The following is a 16,569-nucleotide window of genomic DNA, read 5'->3' on the forward strand; positions in this document are numbered from 1 at the left end:
AATGAGCTCCCAGAGGAGCTGTGAGCCCTGCGGGAGCTTTCATCATTTCACGGGGCTTGAAAAATGGAGCTCTTCCATCAGGTCTATGGTTGAGGCGGGGCAGCCAGGTAGATCAGGGCCCCACCCATAGAAGCAATGGTGGCAAATTCCATCTGTGCCCTCTTCCTCCCTCTCCCTCTAGAGATTGGGGTTATGAGCTGGGCCGCCTTTGCCGCTGTATCTTAGGGGGCTTTATATATGTAACTTGTTTTTATGTCTGTTTTAAGGGGATTCTTATCAGGGTTTATTTAGATGATTGTGTCTTGCCGCGAGCCTTCACTGAGCAGAGGGAAATAAATAAATAAATAAATAAATAAATAAATAAATAAATAAATAAATAAATAAATAAATAAATAAATAAATAAATTTGTTTCATGTGGCTTTAATTCACCAGATTATCTGGATGCAGTTACCTAAAATTCTTTTAGTTTCATGCTTGCAATGACAAGCTGGAGCCATGGCTGGGATTTATCCCTGTGTTGCTTTTGTGGAGAGCCAGTCTGGTGTGGTGATAAAGAGTGGTGGCTACTAATCTGGAGATATGAATTTGATTCCCCACTCCTCCACAAGCAGCTGGCTGGGTGACCTTGGGCCAGTCACAGCCCTGTTAGAGCTCTCTCAGCCCCACCTACCTCACAGGGTGTCTGTTGTAGGGAGAGGAAGAGAAGGTGATTGTAATCTGCTTTGAGAATCCTTCAGGTAGAGAAAAGTGGGGTATAAAAGCCAGTTCTTCTTCTTCTTCTTCTTCTTCTTCTTCTTCTTCTTCTTCTTCTTCTTCTTCTTCTTCTTCTTCTTCTTCTTCTTCTTCTTCTTCTGCTTCTGCTTCTGCTTCTGCTTCTGCTTCTCCTCCTCCTCCCTTAGGGGGTCTCGGGAAGGAGTCAATTCAACAGCATGCCCAGCTCAGGTTGCTGTCATTGGGGACCTCACCACTAGACGCTTCCAATGCAAGACCCAGAGCACCTAGCCACAGTGATCCATGAGACAGTCATGTCTAGACTGGACATCTGCAACTCACTCTATGCAGGCCTACCCTCATCCTTGATCCGGAAATTACAACTGGTCCAGAATGCTGTGGCCAGGATTCTCACTAAAACATCATGGAGATCCCACATCCGGCCAGTACTCCAACATCTTGGCTGGCTCCCAGTTGAATTCCGGATTAAGCTTAAGGTTCTGGTAATCACCTTTAAGGCCATACGTGGTTTGAGCCCAGTATATTTGAGAGACCGTCTCCCTGCCTATACCCCCAAAAGAGTCCTATGCTCCGCCACCTCCAACTGGCTGCGGATTCCTGGCCCCACAAAAGCGCCTCAGACCTCAACAAGGGCCAGAGCCTTCTTGGTCCTGGCCCCCACCTGGTGGAATGAGCTCTCTGAGGAGATCCGAGCTCTGCTAGAACTTCCACAATTCCACAGGAAGCTCTTCCACCAGGCTTTCACTTGAGGCCGACCAACTTGGAACATCTGCTGGTCCCCCCAGACACCCCCCATGACTGAAATAATTGACCTCCCAATGTTGCTGTTATCTGTTATTATATTATTAATGATGTATTGTAATGTTTTAAGGATTTACAGAAAGTTGTTTTGATGTTACAGCCTGTATGTAACCTACCCAGAGCCGCAAAGAATGGGCAGTACAGAAATCCAAATAAATGAATGAATGAATAAATGAATAAATAAATGAGATCTACTCTCATGCTGTACCAATCGTCTTGCAGTGTATTCAATATATCTGTGGCCTTTTTACTCCTTTGTATCACTCCTCATCTGCAACCCCCCCCATGCCCCATGAGACCTATCATGACAAAACATATCAGAGGCAATATAAAGTGTACTTTCTTGATTCCTTTAAAACACTGATATATCCTTTAAAAAAACATTCATTGTTCCTTTTCTAGTCATTCTGTGATACTGAGAAAGGCAAATACTGAACAGACCAATCCCCAAGGAAGCAGGACCTGATGACTACCATAGGCTCAAGCAAAGGAACTTGGAAGAGTAGAAGCCATGCATTGTGACACCACTGTTGTGCTTCCTGCCTTCTTCAGGAAGAGGCAGGAGAGGCATTAACTTTAAGAGAGGAGTGGAGTAGCTCAGGCACCATACTTTAAAGGACTGAGCTTCCAGTGTTGGGTTCACAGGCCACTGATTCTTGATCCTTGGTCTTTCTTGCAATGAGTTTTTTGGGTCTTGGGAACATGAGGCCTCCTGAGCAAATAATCATGGTTGGAGGTTATTAGTGGTGGATTCATTGCTAGAAGGGTTGAGTCAGGGACTGTCTCCATATGGGACATATTTTTGTCACTCAAACGGATATATATTTTTCAAATAAGCTTTAATGGTATAGGCACTACAGAATTGTCCGTTTGTGAATATTTCATTTATACACAAACAGCCGTGACTGTTTTCCACTTGAGAAGCAGCAACTGTATCTGTATGAATAAACTATGAAAAATATTTATATCAATATGAAATGCCAAGGCAGTAGAAATGCTACAGTGTGCTTGCTTCCAAACTATCCAAATTAATTCTCAACACATAATTTAAAAGTCAGGTTAAGACAGGCTCCATAATAGAAAGATGGAGTGGTGCTGGAACAGATTGTGAACAGCATGTCAGTTGCCTGCCACTGAGGGTTTTTTTCCCCTATTGCCTTTTATGTTTAAAGGGAGCAAGAATTTTCACTCATTGGTATAACTTCCAAAACAGCCTTTGTTTGTGGAGTTGGAATTCCTGAAGGGAATGACAAGGGGAACAGCCTTGCTGTGATTTCTGTGCTATGCCATCACTCCTTGTGGCAATTATCCTTTAAAATATCAACAGACCTTACCACTCCTGGTTTATACCATTACAGTTCCAATTTCTGCTGCAATATGCAGAGACCATGACAACAAAGACTGATGTTGTGGTTAAGAGCAGCAGCTTCTAATCTGGTGAGCTAGGTTTGATTCCCTGCTCCTCCACATGCAGCCAGCTGGGTGACCTTGGGCTTGTCACAGTCCTATCAGAGCTGTTCTTACAGAACAGTTTCTCTCAGGGCTCTCTCAGCCTCACCTAACTCACACGGTGTGTATTGTGGGGAGAGGAAGGGAAGGCAATTGTAAGACACTTGGAGACTCCTTTGTTTAGTGAAAAGCAGGGCATAAAAATCAGCTCTTTGTCATGAAATAGCAGCAAATGTCTTATCCTGTTATTGTAAGGTGACCAGATTTTAACATTGGTAAAGCGGGACACCATTGAACGGGGAGGGGGGGTTCTTGATTAAAATTTGGTCTATATAGAGCAACAAAAATTTTCATAGGACGCAAAATAGTATTGTAATATATATATATATAAATTTCAACATAAGTACAATTTGCCTGGTGCCCCCAGATGTCCCTCCAAAAGTGGGACAATCTGGCCACCTTATTGGCATCTCCCCAGAATAAGAGAGGAGCTGTCTGCTGTTTTGTGGGGGCTAGAAAGACAATCACTGGTCAACTGGGGCCAGCTGCTCTTTGCCTTTTTTAAAATGTGGCCTTTTAAAAGATTTAAAGGTTAAAAGGTTAAACAGGGTATAAAGGTATGGCCTACCATAGGGAAACAGCCCCTAAATACAGGGCTCCTCTATGGATCTGCTTCTTGCTCTGACAACCAATACATTTGTTTTAGGCCGAATGTTATTCTTGAGATCCGCATCCTAATTGTGATTAACAGGAATAATCACATTCCTCCACGGTTTCTCACCACCCCCATATCTGCCTTCTTTGTCACAGCCTGGCACAGGCTTTAGAAGTGCAGGGAATATTGTAAGATGACATGCACATCAGCTGGATTACACATATAAACAAAAGACAGTCTCCTGTATAATCCTAAAGGGGTTTTGCCTCTTAGTGCAGGCAGTATACTGAGCCATCTTTAGGCAGTTCCTCCCCCTCCAGCGGGTTTGTTTTTGTTACTGCTTTCCACCAAGCGGCTGGCTTTTTGGTTTCCATTTAACCCCAACCCCAGTGACATGACCTTGCCGAGCTACCTACCCCCCCCCCATCTTTTGTTTCATGGTGGTACAGAATAAAGAATACAGGTACAGACTACTTCTTACCCTCTGTTTCGACTGAGCTGACATTTTGCCAGCCATGGGGTAGATCCCTCCACTAGATGAAGACGCTGTGGGTGGTTTTGTTTACATTTTACATGAAACTGCAGTCAAAGAAATGCTAGTGGCCCACACATTCTTTTTCAAGACTCTTAATAAATGGCTGGGAATGGGAACTCATGTCCAAGAGGATGCACCAAACACTTGTAACTTTTCTCCTTCTGCTTCTTTGTAAAATGTGACTTTGCCTGCGAAGTGTATGAACAACTAAAAGGAGACAAAACTCTGAAGGATTTATACTGCTTTGGTACAAAGTAAATGTATGAGGTCAGATGGCAAACTAGGATCCAAGAGCATTTAGCCACTGCTGCCACATTTTTCAGATGAGCAACAATGAACTCAATCTCTTGATCTCCTTAGCAGCAGGCTTCTTTCCTTACCACCCCCACCCCCAGATCAGAGGGTTTTGGTAGATACAATTTCTAGCTAGCATCATTTCCCTTAAGTAGAAAGTTGCAATAATAGAATCCATTTCAAGTCTGTATGTGGCGTTTTCCGCCAGCCAACTGACAAAAAGCAAAGCTACCCAGCTTGGTTTCTCTGACACCCCAATTTTAACAGGATCTGATAATGAAAATCAGTAAGTGAAGCATTTCATGGCTTCTAATGAAATGTATCCTGCTAATTGCAGCAGATCAAAGGGCTGTTTTGGAAAGTGAGGGGGCTGATTCAAAAGCTGGCAAGATGAAAGCACACTCACTACTACCCCTCTTCAGTAGGAGCATGTGAACCGGGAAACAGATTGGTGCAAATGCATTCCTTTAGGCCAAACTTATCTGGCCTACCGCCCCCTTTCCAGAAAAAATATTACTCAGCCCCCTGGAAATTAATTTTTTTAAAAATTTTAATAGTTATTCATCGCCCCCAAATGCACCTGTGGCCCATCACCGCCCCCCTGGATCGCTGCAGCACCCACCAGGGGGCGGTAGCGCCCACTTTGGGAATCACTGCTTTAAGCTAAAGCACTAGATCCAAGAGCTGGTGCTGCTCACACACAAGGCTGGTCACATTATTGTCAACATTGTTCATAATCTGTTTGGGGGAGGAGAAGTCTGAATCAGTCCCTCTGCTTGCTCTTATTGTCCTCCCTGACATGGTGATCTGTCCAGGGCCATGGGTATGCAGCTTTGGCTCCAGAACTGAACTTTTCATCCTGCCTGAAAACACTGAGCATATGTTTGTACCTGGCTCCAACACAATTCTATTCAAAGACAAATATCTGTGCCATAGGTTGACAGAAAATCTGAGATTTCAACAGAGAATCCTGGGAAGATGGGCTAAATATGGTATGCATACAAAGATTTGGGCTTCAGTAGGAAGGCTCCTACATCGTTGAAAGTTTATATTTGTATCACTGAATTATGCTTGCCGGTTTTTTGAACTGAATGTTGTATACCTAGAATCATAGAATCATAAAGTTGGAAGAGCCCTAATCTCCTTAACTTTCTTCATAGGGAAGACGTTCCATAATTATTTTAGTTGTTCTTTTCTATTTATTTTTAAATGTTATTTATAAATTTAAAAGTTATTTTCTGCACTTTTTCCTAATGGTATATCTTTTTTTGAGGAGCGGTGATCAGAATTGTATATAATATTCCAAATGAGGCTTCATCATAGATTTGTACAGAGCCATTATGCTACTCACTGGTTTGTTTTTAGTCCCCTTCCTAATAATTCCCAGCATAGCATTTGTCTTTATAAAAATTGCTGTTGCACATTAAGTTGACATTTTCAAGGAGTTATCTACCATGATTCCAAGAGTTCTCTCCTGGTTCAAACCTTATTGACATATATTTATAGTTACGATTTTAGGTTGCAATGTACATTACTGTGCACTTGCCCATGTTGAACCACATTTGCCACAATTATGTCCACTCACCCAACCTCGACACTTCCCTCTGGAGCACTTCCTAGTCCTCCTTGGTTCTCACTGAACAGCTTAGTGTCACTTGCAAACCTAGCCACTTTATTGCTTACTCCCAATTCCGCATCATTAATGAACAAGTTAAAAAGCACCAGACCTAGAACCAAATCCTATGGTACTACACTGCTCACCACCTTCCACTCTGAAAACTGCTCATTTATACACTTTGTTTCCTGTTAAACTGCCAGTTTTAATCCATCATGACTGATGATTTTACTTAGGAGCCTTTGATGAGGATCTTCATCAAAACCTTTCTGGAATTCAATGCAAGCAACAACTACATGGTCAGTATTGTTCACATGTTTGTTCACTCCTGCAAAGAACTCTAAAATGTTAATGAGACCAGATCTGCCCTTACAGAAGCCATACTGATTCTTCCTCAATAGCTTTTGTTCATCAGTGTGCCTACTAATTCTATATTTAATAATGTAGTTCACCAATTTAACCAATATTGACATTAGACTAACTGGCCTGTTATTCCCTGAATCTTCTCTGGAACAAGTTTTAGAGAAAGGAGTGATATCAGCACCCTCCCAGTCCTTGAGAACGGAGGCAGATTTTAGTGATAGATTGCATATTTTTGTCAGGAGAGCCACAAGTTCACGTTTGAGTTATTTCACGATGCTTGGATGTATGTCATCTGGGGCTGGTGATTTGTCAGTTCTTAATTTGTCTATCAGGCATAGGACTTCCTCTCTCGTCACCTCAATCCAATTCAGGTCTTTTGATACCCCTCCTGAAACTGGCAGTTCTGGAATGAACAAGTACCTCCCTTCTTCAACAGTAAAGACAGAGGCAAAAAAAAACAAAAAAAAAACCCGCATTTAGCTTCTCTGCCTGTCATCCTTTAGTAATTCTTTACCCCTCTCTGGCTGGTTTTCTGCTTCTAAGGTATTTGAAGAATGTTTTACTTTTTATTACTTTCATTACTTAATCCGTTAACCATGCAGGCCTTTTAATATCATTTTGTACCTTTCCTTACTTGCATTTTATCTGATTGTAGTTGCCAAGCTTCCTGAAGGGATTTGACACTCCTTACCTTTCCTTTCAGTTTTTCCTTCACAAGCGCCCTCATTTAAGAAAAGTTACCCCTCCTAAAGTTAAATGTGGTTATGTTGGGGTTTTAGGACATCTCCCTGTTTACATAAATGCTAAACATAATAGCATTATGGTCACTGTTCCCAACTGGTGCTATAACATTTACATCTCTCACCAGAATCAGAAAACCTTTATACACAAACACAATCCAAGGAATCAAAATAGATTAAACAATATTACGTTCCCGCTCTTGCAGACATAAGTTATTTATTTGGAACATGCTTCCAAGGGCATCGGCTACCCTGGCAAGTTTAATGGGATCATTTTCTGAAAGCATTAGTTTGATGATGAGGGATTTAGAATTGGCTTTGGAATTTAGATCCATCAAATATGACTGGATTGAAGCTCTTTTGGGAGAGAAGTCTGGACACTCCAAAACAATATGTGGCAGTGTGTCCGGGATTTTACAGCCATGTAGACAAAGCCTTTTGAGGGCGGGAATCTGATGGAATCTTCCCCAGGACACACTTGAGGGAAAGGAATTGACTCTGGCAAGAAGGAAAGCCCTCCTTGCCAAATGAGAGTCCAATTAAAATAGGTAAGCTGGTAGGAGTTTATAGTTGGATGAAATGCCCCAGAACATGGGGGTGGGGGGAGGGAACAGGTATTACATGAGATGGAAGCTTCCGTAGCTTCTGTAATCATCTGCTCTATGGCATAGCCATTGCGAGTATCTAGAAACCCAATCACTTTCTCCTGACTTGAACACATATTGACCCAAGCAATGTATGGGTAGTTAAAATCACCTATTATGACACATTTAAATCATCCTCTATCCTTTGCCTGGGAGGCAATAACAAACTTCCAGAGTTAAGCTTCATTTTGGGAACACTATTTCTTTCCATGAGAATGTATTTCTCTTAAATTCTCAATTTTACCAGACAGTATACCCTCTCTGACCTACAGAGCCACTCCATCTCTGACCCTTCCCTCCTTATCCTTCCAATATAATTTATATCCAGGAATTACAATGTTCCACTGATTATCCTTGTCACATCAAGTTTCTGAATGCCCAAAATGTCTATTCTCCCCTCTGACACTATTCGAGTTCCCCCATTTTATATCAGACACTTCCAGCATTTGTATATAAATATTTATAATTTCCCATGCATGGCAGATTTGCAACGTTCCTCCTGTGGTTTCTAAACCTTATCAGATAGTCAATATTATTTGTCGCACTCTCAGTGGCCAGTCCTAATCCCTTTCTCCTTAGAACAGTAAAAGCTACCCCTTTACTCAGAGATAAGCCATTATGAACCAGAGACATTTAATCTCATGTTGGCTTTCCCCCAAGATTTAGTTTAAAAACTACTCTGCCACTGATTTGATTTTAAGCAAGAGCAGCCTGGTTTCTTCTCAGAACAAGTGGAGGCTGTCTCTTCTATACAGGTCCTGCTTATTCCAAAAAGCGTCCTTGTGCCTAACATACATAAACTCTCCCTCCCTCCACCATCATCTCATCCATGCATTGAGACTCTTAATTTGTGCCTGTCAAACTAGCCCTGCATGTGAACAGGCAGCACTTCTGAGAAGGCTAACTTGGAGGTCCTGACCTTGAGTCTCCTGCCTAGTAGCCAATTTTTTCCTCTAGGACAGCAGTTCTCAACTTTGGGGGTTGAACGACCCTTTCACAGGACATGCAGCTTGGCCGGGAGGGCGCCACCACTGTTGCTGCTTCTCCTGCAGGTGCCCGTGCTTGGCTTCCAGCCGCTCCAGCTGCACCTCCAGTGCAACACAGTCTCCCGCCATGTGCTTTCATAAAGCTGTAGGAGCCTGCCAAGAACTCATGGTCACAGATCCATATAGACTATGCCAGACCCCACCAGGGACACACAGTCATGGTAGTCATGAACACTTATTCAAAGTAGTTAGAGGTTGTTTCCATTTCCACAGTGACCTCCTACGTAGTCATCAGGACCTTACAGCACTTACAGGCTGCCAGATATGGTAAAACTCCTACCAACTGGATCATGGGACACAGTTTACTCCTGTGAAATTCAAGCTTCAGGAAGAGCACTTGATCCATCATGTCATTTCTGCACCCTTCTACTCCTCTACTAACAGACAAGCAGAGCACATGGTCTGCACAACCAAAGATGCACTCTCCTGTCTGACACAGGGTGACTGGCAGCAGTAGCTCGCTCAGTTCCTGGTGCACTAACACATCACACTAACATTGGCCACCGGGAAGAGCCCCACAGAGCTCCTCATGGGCAGGAGGCTCCAGATCTTGCTGGATCGCTTACATCTGAACCATGATGCAATCTGAGATGCCAGCCAGAGTAGAACTGCCACCATGCCCCACTACTTCATTCTGTATGAACCAGTCTACATCTGGATCTATGGTTCTGGCCTGGCTTGGGTACCTGTGACTGTGACTGTCACCCAAGCAACAGGACCTGTCTCCTACCAAGTTGAGACACCTGATGGGTGCATCCTGCACAGGTATGTTGACCAGGTGTGTGCCCAGACCTGGAAACTGACAATGCAGATGAGCTGGCTCCAGAACCCATTCTCAGTGCACTGGAAGAAGCACCCACAGCACCTCCACCACCTATCTCTAAAGCTGCCTGGTCAGTGCATCCAGTTACAGAGCCTGCACCCTGCACAGCAAAGCCACAGCCAGCCACCCTGACCTTGTTGGCATAGACCATGGTTCCCAAGCTCTTCCAGTCAACAGTACCTCAATATTTGCAAGACTTTGTTCATCACCTGCTTAGTGACTTCCTAAGGGGGGGGATGTTGTAAGTGTAGTGATGCTAATGATTCTACAGATGACTGAGTTTGAGGTCTGAGGTAGGATTGAAATTAGTGCAACATCGATCAATGGGCTGCAAGGATCCTGGCTATGAGATCCAATAGATGAAATCAGTCATGTAGGTCGGATACAGCTAATCACGCACAGGCATGAGGCAATCCGTTGTCCATATTGTGCATATAAGTTGGAATTTTCTGGGGGGGGGGGGGGTTGAGTGCAGCTTTGGTACTACTTGTGTCATGTGCTGGCACCAATAAAGGGCTGCAACAATTCCAGTGTCTGTGTGCTTCCTGACTCATGGATTTAACAAACTGGGCAATTCCCAACCACTTGCTGGTATGCTACTTTCATAATTGCTCTTTTAAAAAATCCCCTTGTCAGGCAAGGCATCTGGAAAGATTCCCTTTTTTCTTTCAGATTTATTGACTTTTATGTGAAGTGCCCAGCTGTTTGCAATTAACACCAGGTCAAGTATGAATCTGTAATATCTCCAAGGCCAACTTGCTGTCCTAAAAGATTGTTGATGGGTAAAACCTGTGAACATGGATTGATGATGATGATGTTTCCCATTCAGTCGAGTCTATGGCACAACTGATGCCATGACCTCTGATCTTGCACCACTTCTTTTAGTTGTGTGATGTTCTGGCCAGTGTCCATTCTGATTGTGTCTAACCACCGCGTTCTTTGTTGGCCTGGTTTCCTTTTCCCACTGACCATAACTGCTTTCTCCAATTAGTTGGATCGCATGATATGGCCAAAGTAAGTGAGTCAGAGTTGGAAGAGATCTCCAAAGTCATTTAGCCCAACCCCACATCTATCTTTGGCTTAAGTGCGAAGGGCACATGCCTCACCTTGAGCCGAATTAGGGCAACTTGCGGGTTTAGGGCAAGGGAGACTAGTGGTCCAATGTAGCACCTTAGCGGTCAGCCGAAGACTGCTGGAAACTCCTTGCAGACATCTGGCAGGGTGGCAGTCTGGAGTCAATTGATGCCCATGAAAAGGATTCCCAGGGGCTTCAACCACTTGAGGCCGAGGAGGCTGGTGTGCTGTCTGTGACCACAACCAATTGGAGAAGGTCTTGAAAAAGACACAGAAGTCTCCGACACCCAGTACTTCCACCCAGCAAAAATGGCAGTGGCAAAGGGCTTGTGAGAGATAGCCCAGCAAAGGTGTAATGCCACGTTGGCAGCCCTTGCTCTAACTTTTGGGCCAGAGTATTATGGATGTAATCCTTTGCAGGATTGTGGGCCCAGTTAAACCTGGCAAGATGAGTCCCAGGTGCTGCATCCCAAGCAGATGGAGCTGCTGTTCCCAGCCTATTTAAGCCCGCGTTCCTGTTCCAAAGCTGTGCCTCCAGCTCCTGTTGATGCTTATGCCTAGCTGCTGAAGCCTGAAGTCACTACCACTTGAGGATACCTGACTGGCCCTGTTTTCAGAATACAGGATATTACTGTATTTTAAACACACATACAAAAGTTGTTTTGAAGTCCTGGTCTGGTCCATGTTTAAACCTCAGTTTTTTATTTGTTTGAGTTGATATTATGATTAGAGACAGACATAAAACTTGTCATAAATACTGTCGTGTTGGTAGGAGTTTTATCAGTCCATGCATCTGGAATTAAGGACTGAATACAAATTAGGCAAAATGTATGTTTATACTGATTACTGCCCCTGGGATGGAAAAGTATGGCTGCTCTGTATGTGGTCTGTAATATAAATAATATCTAAATGAGGGTGGAATTTCAATTATGAAGCTTGTAAAACTGTTTATGAAAAGTGCAATGCATGAGGAGAAGATTTTCAAATCTGTCCTTAATCCTTGATTACTCTGGAGATGACAACAGTCAAAGACTAGCATTCATTTTCATTCTGCTTTATGATAGTTGCCTCTACGTACTGCCCCACTCCTCCAAAATGAAAAGTTGTTCCCTCAGAGACTGAGCTGCCTTTGTAGCATGGTTTTCTTTGTTATAATAATGAAGCTCATTGTCCCACCCTGTCACTATTAGATCTTTGGGGCTTTACACAGCCCTGGAATCTTTTGGGAAGATATAAAGCCAGGAAAGGATGACCTGACATTACAGTCATAATAGCTAGCCAACTCCATAGTCTATAGCAGTGGTTCCCAACCTTTTTATCACCGGGGACCAGTCAATGCTTGACCATTTTACTGAGGCCCGGGGGGGTAGTCTTTTGCCGAGGAACATCGCTGCCACCCCCTGAGCCCCTGCTTCGCTTGCTTTCCCGCCAGTGCCCCTGACTTCCTGCCGCCCACTGGGGGGCGCTGCCAGCAGCAGCTGCACAGTGCCATGCCAAAGGGGAACCCCAGCCATGATGGCCGCTGGAGAGCACCAAAAGTGAGCCTGTAGCAGAGTGGCAGGGCAAGCCCCCAAGGCAGCAGCTGGGGAGGAGGACAAGGAGGAGCCGTGGCCCAGTACCGACAGATCCACAGACCGGTACCGGTCCCCGAACCGGGGGTTGGGGACCACTGCTCTAAAGGTTAAGCGATGGCTGACCAGTAGCTGGCTTCTGTCCTAAGGGAAAGTACAAATCCTGTTGTGGGACCAGGACACAGTCTAGCATATTGATTTCTCTACAAGAGCACAAAAAATGTAATAGAGATGGGAGACAATCACATGATAGGCAGCATGTGACTTGGCTGGTAGTTCAGTGAGAAACAGCAATGCTATGAGGAAAGGGGGTGAACGCCACAAAGCAAAAAAAATTTCTGATGATTCTTGACAGCACCAATACTTGTTGATGAGAAAAAGAATCATGGAATTATAGAACCAGAAGGGATCTACAGAGTCATCCAGCCCAACCCACTGCAGACTGCAGGAAATTCACAACTACCTGCCCATCCACAGTAACCCTAGTTCCATGCTCAAGTGCTGCCCCCCCTAAAAAATAATCCATGGCCAGTCTGGGCTGGAGGAAATTCACTTTCTGACCCTAAAGTGGCAATTGGCATTTCCCTGGGCATGCAAGAAAGGGCCACAAGAATCAAACATGGATACAATCCCATCTTCCCAGCCACTTATAATCTGCCTAAATTCACAGAATCAGCATTTCTGTGAGGTGGTTATCTAGCCTCTGCTTAAAAACTTGCAATGTACGAGAACCCACCACCTCCAGAGGAAGCCTGTTCCACAGAGGAACTGCTCTGTCAGGAAAATTCTTTTGAATTAATTTAGTTTCCCAGACTGCACTATTATTATTATTATTATTATTATTATTATTATTATTATTATTATTATTATTAGATTTATTTCCCGCCTCTCCCGATAGGCTCGAGGCGGGTCACAACAACTAATCCCATTAAAATTCCCATTAAATATCAATCTACTAACTAACATGGCAGCTAAAAATCCCATCCCTCCCCCAATTATTAAAAGGTGAAGAGGAAAGGATAGGGGAGTAGCGTACACTCCAACTCCTAGGGGGGGAGCGATGTCCCTGATTTGCTGACCCCAGCCTCAACCATAGACCTGGTGGAAGAGCTCCGTTTTACAGGCCCTGCGGAAAGCTGACAAATCCCGCAGGGCCCGCAGATCACCCGGGAGCTCATTCCACCAGGTAGGGGCCAGGACTGAAAAAGCCCTGGCCCTGGTCGAGGCTAGGCGCGCTTCCTTCGGGCCGGGAATGACCAACAGGTTCTCACCCGCAGAGCGTAAGGCCCTGCGGGGGACATAGAGCGGTAGGCGGTCCCTCAGGTATGTGGGTCCCAACCCGCGTATGGCCTTGAAGGTTAAAACCAAAACCTTGAACCGGATCCGGGCAGCAATTGGCAACCAATGCAGCAGCCTCAGCACCGGCTGGATGTGGGCCCTCCAAGATGTTCCAGTGAGGACCCTGGCAGCTGCATTTTGTACCAGCTGTAGTTTCCGGATCAGGGACAAGGGTAGGCCTGCGTAGAGCGAGTTACAGAAATCTATTCTGGAGGTGACTGTCACATGGATCACTGTGGCCAAGTGGTCAGAGGACAAGTAGGGCGCTAGTAGCCGGGCCTGGCGAAGGTAGAAAAATGCCTGACCCGCTACTCTCTTGACCTGAGCCTCCATAGTCAGGGAGGCATCAATGGTCACACCCAAATTCCTAGCTTGGGGCACGATGGTAAGTTGCACCCCTGCTAGGGTGGGTAAACACGTTACCTGTTCCCGCCCCCTTCCCCAATGCAATCAACTGATGGTCCATTGTGCCTTCATCAAGTGTGATTCCAATTATAGCCTAGGTATAGAATGAAAAGAATTCTTCACTGAAGTCCACCCTAGACACTTTGCCTCCAGACTAACCAGTCATTCTGGATGATTCATCAGACTTGACTCAGGTTCAGATATGCTCCTAAGAAGCTTCTAGATGGTAGTCCTAAACACGGTCTTGGGTAAAGCCCCTTTGACAGGTCCAGTTCTGTCTGTCTTGTAAGCAGCCAATGGGAGATGACAAAATATTGGTAGGTGGGCTAGCAGGTGAAGCTATTGGTCACTTAGAAGTCAGTTGGAATAAGACTGAGAGTGGTAAACTAGTGTGAGGGAGAACTGCAGCCTAACACTGGCTCAGGGAAAGATAGCATGGCAAAAACTCATGAGTAGAGATAGTTTGACAGTTCAAGCAATAAGAAACATTGTATATGTTTTTTGTAACCTTCACAAAAATTATTTCCTTTTATTTTACAGTTAACTTTTTTGACTGGATTTGCCAGTCAGAATATGAGAGACTTCCCCAATATCCTTGTGTTAAGCCTAACTCAGGTCTCGCTAAACTGGAGGCCATGGTTTCCTTCACTGAGCCAACCCATCTCATTTTGGGTCTTCCTCTTTTCCTAGGATCATTGTCTTTTCCAGTGACTTTTCTCATAATGTGACCAAAGTACAATAGCCTTCACTTAGTAATTTTAGTTTCTAGGGAGAGTACAGGCTTGAGATTATCTTTGGGTGGGGGGGGGATTTAAAAACAGAAGAAGAAGAGTTGGTTCTCATATGCTGCTTTTCTCTTCCCAAAGGAGTCTCAGAAGAGACCAGGTAACCAAAAAGATGTTTTTTCTCTGATGTGGAGCAAATATCTTGTTCCTGCCTCAGGCACTCACTAGGTGTTGAGAGTACAGAGAAGTAAAAGATGCCTCGTACCAGTAAAAATTACTGGCCTGAAATTCATTCCACCTCTTGGTAGGCTTGTCTTCATTCTTTCTTAACTCCAGCAGTTTTGTAAATGTTAATGGTCTTTCCTACAAGTATATTTTCTGTGCTAAGGGGACTTGTTGCTTAAAGAACTTATTTCTTTCACCACAAAATTTATTCCTCACCCCCTCTCTGTTCAGCGAAGCCATGTCATAATTGGGGCCTAAAATCATTTGCAATACATAGAAAAAGTCAGCAAGTCTTCACTGAGACAGTCATTATCAGCCTAACTTACCATCTTATCACAGGAAGCTTCCTTACTGTGTCACTCAGCCAGACCAGCTGTCAGCTTTCCCTACCATGTTTTCATCCATATTTAAGTTTCTTCATTACTGAATCTGCCACCTCACCAGCACTCACAAGGTGCAATGTATCTGTTTTGTCACTCATGCAATGGTTCTAATAATAAGCTGAAATGAGGCTATACCACCAGGTGCAACATTTTCGATAAATTGCAATAATAATTGTTACCACTGTGCTAAGACCCTATTCACATGTATTCTTTTAGGAATGTTCAGAGCGTCTAGGCTGTTAAACCCACTTTTGTGCAGGAATTGAGACTTCAGAAACTGCAAGGCCTAGTACTTTGTGTAACATGCCGAGATTCAAACTGGGGGGAGAGGTCACAGGGGAAACAAAGGTATGCTTGTGAGCCTGCTTTTCAGTTTCAGTAAGGAAAACTCTTGCTTTTGTTCACCATTTCTCTTAATATAAAAACGTTTTGGCAACAGTGAGTTTGCTTATTGGGAACTGGACAGAGGCCTCTAATGTGCCTGTAAGGGCTACTTTTGCTTAATGCATTTCATCAATACTGTTTCAAATCATAAGAAACAAGAACAGTTGCTAATTCTGCAGGGAGAAGGTGATACAGAGTAGTTAATATGTAAAGCTTATTTCTTCATCACATGGTGCCTTAGGAGATTTTTGGCTTTCCAAAAACTACAAATATTGATGAACCTGGATTCCTGAAGTGTCATTTATGTGAAGAATGAACCACACTTATGCAAAGACAATTCCCTGTGATTATGGAAGTTGAAATGCTGCATTTATTGTCAGGAAGCTTCTGAGGGAGACATCCTCATTCATACATTCTGTACACACATATATGGTTCTGAGAGGCTCAATTTTGATGCAATCAACTTGGAAAGTACACTTTTAATGAGTGCTTAAAATATTGAAGAAACAGTCAAATAGGAAACAGGAAACCGATTTAAAAAATAAAAATAATGGATACATAAATGCTAAAATATTGATAATATATGATAAATGCTATATGAAACTGTACAAACAACTTCATAAAGAAAAATAATATTTAAAATGAACCATTTTGGCTGACCAAACTGAACATTAAACTGTTTTCATTTGTAGACTGGCAAATGATATTTGACTTCCCGAAAGCAAGTATGTCCCTGTTGTAAATTAATGAAAAATTTTAATGTAAG

This window comes from Paroedura picta, chromosome 1, assembly GCF_049243985.1.
Source record: "Paroedura picta isolate Pp20150507F chromosome 1, Ppicta_v3.0, whole genome shotgun sequence".
NCBI classification, from domain to species: domain Eukaryota; kingdom Metazoa; phylum Chordata; class Lepidosauria; order Squamata; family Gekkonidae; genus Paroedura; species Paroedura picta.